At 37.8% G+C, this 5066-nt stretch overlaps 1 long non-coding RNA gene across 1 annotated transcript; it reads right to left on the bottom strand.

The window, feature by feature from the left end:
- Positions 1–1866: 1866 nt before the first annotated feature.
- Positions 1867–3382, bottom strand: LOC115926531. Its single transcript, XR_004065068.1, has 2 exons — positions 3332–3382; positions 1867–2424 (listed from the first exon to the last, which is right to left on the bottom strand). It is a non-coding gene; the product is annotated as an uncharacterized LOC115926531 (long non-coding RNA).
- Positions 3383–5066: the final 1684 nt, after the last annotated feature.

Below are 5066 nucleotides of genomic sequence, written 5' to 3'. Positions count from 1 at the left end.
TTGACGCGGTAGCTGTTCAGCCATCCGAGGTAGACACTGTGAGGAACTGGACAATGGATGGATTGGGGGGGGGGGGGGGTGGGGGTAGGCATGCAGAACTGGCCTACTATGTTTGTATGTACCTACTGGATAAGGACCCTCCATCACTAGAGGGAAAAATAATGAGAGACTACAAAGAGGGGAAGGCATATAGTTATTTTGCCTTGTGAAAAAATTAGATTTAGCCCCTAAAAAGGTGTTCCTTCGGGTATCAAATGACGACAGGTGAAACCTCACAGTTGTAGAATTATTATCTGTAATGTGATTTCCAAACCATGTGACAGCAAATGGTGTATGGTGTATGTTGTAAAGGTATTGTAAAATGCATTGTTTAACAATGTATAACAATGTTTAAACCGAGATGGACGTATGGCCCTACGTGCTACCAGTGTCTGTGATATGGTGTATTAATACTGAAGCCCTAACAAAATTGTGCTTCAAAATGATCAAGAAGTGCCTCTAAAAAGTAAAAATCTTTGTTTGACCCCTTTTACCATACTCGTTTTCCCCAATAAACTGTAGTGTTATGAAAATCGTTTGGCAAACACAAAATTTGGTTTCGATTTCCAATCGTAAATATCTTGATAATCAGACAGGCGATCGGATTGTAAAAGTCATTGAGTTCCTGACTGACCTAAATTTATCATTGCAGCATGAGCTAAATCCAGGATTTTGTTTCAGAATCTGAGAGTAAGTTACCCGATCCCTTTAAATGTGTTTGCATTAAAGGTGGTACCCCCCCCCCTTCTCAGCAAAAGTCCAGTGTGTAAAGTCAATACGGGCAGATCTTTTTCTTTGTTACGAGCCAGAGATTTTGGGAACACGCATGCGGTACCTCCGTTCCCGTTCCTGGAGGGGGGGCGGGGGTGGTACTACTTCTTCATAAGATGTCAACTTATATGCATTGCATTAAACCTGTTGATATTGATCTAACTTGTATTCATCTCATGGTTATATCTATTTTATCAATAAAATAAAACAACACAGAGAAGGTTGTAGACGAGTACTAAGCAATCATTACTGTATGTAGGACGCCGAGTTGAAGTTATTCATGATTTATTCAAGAGAGGAAGGTCAGACAGACCTGATGTTTTAAATATTTAACGAGAGAAAAATCATAGAAACAGAGAGAGGCATCGAGAGAGATGTCGACGCTTAATGAAAGAGAAAGAGTGATAATAAGGAGAGAGAAAAGAGAAAGAGACAGAGAGGGGAGGGAGAGATAGAGAGGGAGAGCAAGAATTAGGTGTGAAGAGGAAGATCTAAGAGAACAAGAGATTAAATTTTACAAATGTACACGTTTCCATGTACCTTTACTTAATTTATATTATAATGTAAACGATATTGTGATGGTCTTTGCTTAATTTTAGTTTGCATTCTTTCCTTTAGCTTTATCTTCTAATTTACTATTCTAATTTAGTAAATGTTAGTATAAATATAATTTTGATTTCTATCTCTTCCCCTATGTCATAGCCTCCATTCTTGCTCTCCCTTCCTCATGTTAGTCCATCTCTCTTTCTCTCTCTCTGTAATGATAACCCCTCTATCAATCTTTTCTCCATCAACTCATGATATGTTCCTCCTCTTCTCCTTCTCGTTCATCATCACAATCATCATCATCATCTCAAAACTGTATTAATCAATCTATAAGACTCTTTAGATTGATCAATACAGTTCTTATAACATATGACCTTTATGTACAAACAATAAACCAAATGGTCACAATCATTTAATAAAAAGTGGTAAGAACAATTATTCCAACTCTATGGGCAACAACGTAATCTCCATTTTCTCCTCCTCGTTCAAATATTAGCTTCTTTTTCATTCTTTACTCGTGTTACTTCTCTATCTCTCTGACTATACTCACAAGAAAGTAGAATCAACGGTTTGACATGAAACAGTCTAGAAAATGAACTAAATTTATTCAAGTATCAAATGATTTTGAATTACAGACAGCTTTCTCCCACGAGATGAAAAAAATATCTCCCTAACCAGAAACTGGCAAAATAACTAAATGCCTTTCCCTCTTTGTAGTCTCTCATTCTTCCCTCTAGTGATGGAGGGTCCTTATCTACTAGGTACACACAAATGTCTCTATACATAGTAGACGACCAGCTCTGCAGTCTGCATGCCTTTCTCCCCCCCCCCCGCCCCCTCTCCATCCATCGTCCAGTTTATCTCTACCTCGGATGGCTGAACAGTACCCCCAGAGTCAAGGCAGAGAACACCCATAAAATAATGACTACCGGTACTCGATTTCCAAGCTTGAGTCCCCTCCTTGTAGAAAGTCACGTAACACTTCTGTTGTCCATTGTGAAATGAGCTCTCTCGTAGCATCTACGTTATCTTCTGATTCATGGGTCATAGTGTTCGATGATGCTGCAACTGATAAATAAAAGGGAAAAGAAAATCAAATTTAAGTTTGTGACCAAAGAACCCTCATCACTTCTTCAACACTAGATCATGTAGCAGACGTGTATGCAGGGGGGAGGGAGTTTCGGGGGTTGAACCCCCCCCCCTCCTCCAATTTTGTTTAGACTATGTGTGTGTGTGTTTTTGAGGACCCCCCCCCCCCTCACTTTTTTAATAACAAAAATAAATAAAACATTTTTTGTGCTAAAGGGTGACCCAAAAAAGGTGACCTTACCCCCCACCAACTGAACAAAATATCGGTCTCCCAAATTTCATATTTTCGGGGAAAAAAAGAAGGAAAAAAAAAGGTGCTCTTACCACCCCCGGCTTATTCACCGGCTGGCCGAGTCGTTGTGAAATTGACTGCGTGATTTTCAAATTTTACCCCCCGGCCCCCCCCCCCCCCCCCCCCTCGAAAAAATCCTCCGTATGCCCCCGTCATGTAGATCCTCAAGTAGAGCTCATTGATATCAGACTATTATATTCAGATCCAGATCGAAAAAATCTATCGTTTTCATGGACATGGCCTCTTTTACTTTCTTACATTTATAATTTCTAATTGCAATCACTTTCTAGGCCTAACTGTCGGCCATTCTAGTAGACCCTATTCCATTATCAATTATAGGATCTAGAAAGTCTATTCATATTTCATGAGACATAAATCTCATATTACTGTACATTTCTACCTAAAACACGAGACGAGTGTACTTAAGCAGCTTAAAAGACAATCAGTCTACTTAAAATGCACACACATTTGAACATACGGGACTAGATCTAGGCCTACATTTACTAAAGTTGGATCTCGGCCCACTCTCATTACGTCGTATTATCAGCTTTATTAGTCATACAAATGAATAACCACAAACTTTGGTTTTCTTACCGTACAAATGATACTGGATTGGAAGAAAATCACTGCAGAATAGCGGACTATGTACAAGATTATGATGTTGATTCGATACGAATCCCGTTGTTTGCAACAGGACAGCTGATCACGGCGAAGGTGAAAATGGACTAGAATTATGTCCCGGCATGCTTTGCGATGAAACAACCGTGAAGGCACGTATTAGTCTGCAGCTAGCCAGCCGTGTCCCGTGTGTGACGTCACAAATATTGACGCTCTACAAAGGACCGCTGAAGGCAGAAAATCTGGATCTCAAAACTAACATTTTTGAGAGTTGATTACTGCGGGCCTGAAACATATTTTGAAGAGGAGAGTTGTTGTATTTGATCAGTAAGGCTTCCCCTTCGCAATAATATGAGTTTTGCATCAATTCAAAACACTTTTGATTCTTCGTGTGTCTACTTTAAAAGGTGTGCACTAAGTTTCACAAGTTGTTGGTAAATTTGTTTCGTTACGGTATGTACATGTATTACCCCGAAAATATGCAAAAACGTCGACTTTTTTCCAAAGTGAATTTAAGTGTCAATCTAAAAAAAAAAGTATGATAAATAAATACCAGAATGAGCTAAACTAATGGTAGATAGACTAAAATTTCTTCCCTTGTTTGTATATCTGTCTACAAATCCAGCATAATATAAATATGCATAGCAATGCAGTACAAGTATAAAGAAATTCAAAAACTAGATAACATCAGATAGAATTTGTTTTAAATATCGAAATGTGTAGGGACAAACAAAGCTAGGTTATTTTTTTTGTACTGACAGTATATTTTAAAAAACATTTGGGGCTAACTATTATGTTTTGGATACACAATTGAAACATTGTCTTCTTTACCATTCTTGTAAGCAGTGACACTAAATCCATCTGCATTATCTACCATAACAGGATTATTTAAACATATTTGTGGCTTACATCCAGTAAATAAGATCGATTGAAATTTCTCCCAGGAAGCATTACATTTATAAAAAAAGTTATTTTCCTATGGCGGACTAATGAATATTAATGAGTCAGAATGAATCAGGAGAGCTTAGGTTTTTTTTCTAGTTCATCGTGACTGTGCCATTGACCAGTGATGGCCTGGTGGTAGAGTCGCTGCCCGGCAAGCAGTAGATGCAGGTTCAAGTCCCGTTGGTTCCAATATTTTTTCTGACTTGTTTTTCAATACAGATCGATCAATCGATTATATTTACTGGGTGTAAGCCACAAATATGTTTAAATAATTGAAATTTCTCCCAGGAAGCATTATATTTATAAAAAACATAACAGGATTGTACATTATGAGTGATTTTATGATTTTCAACTGCATGATTTGGATTACATGTGGGTCAATTTTTGATTACTGGAAACGTGAAATAGCACTTTGTGCCCACTCCACAGTGCAACATATACACGGTGGCTTGGATCTGGGAAAGTAAGCTGTTCTATTTCGCACTTCCAAACACGGAGAGCCGCAGAATAATTTGAAGCGATTGTTACCAATATAACGATAGTCAAGAATCTAATTATTATATTTATCCTCGTTTTTTCTATAACAGTCTTCACTCAAAAACGAATGGATATAGAAAATGGCATCAGTAAAGCGACTGCAAAGTTTTCTTGTAAAAATGCACATAAATAGAAAAAAATGAAACCTAAAAAAAAAACTGTTGATAAAACTGAAGGTACTTACATTTTTCAAATTCTTCACAAGTTCGAAATAATGTAAGCTATTTTT

This window comes from Strongylocentrotus purpuratus, unplaced genomic scaffold (genome assembly GCF_000002235.5).
Source record: "Strongylocentrotus purpuratus isolate Spur 01 unplaced genomic scaffold, Spur_5.0 spur5_scaffold_2, whole genome shotgun sequence".
Classification (NCBI taxonomy): domain Eukaryota; kingdom Metazoa; phylum Echinodermata; class Echinoidea; order Camarodonta; family Strongylocentrotidae; genus Strongylocentrotus; species Strongylocentrotus purpuratus.
This window is presented reverse-complemented; position numbering and strand designations above follow the sequence as displayed.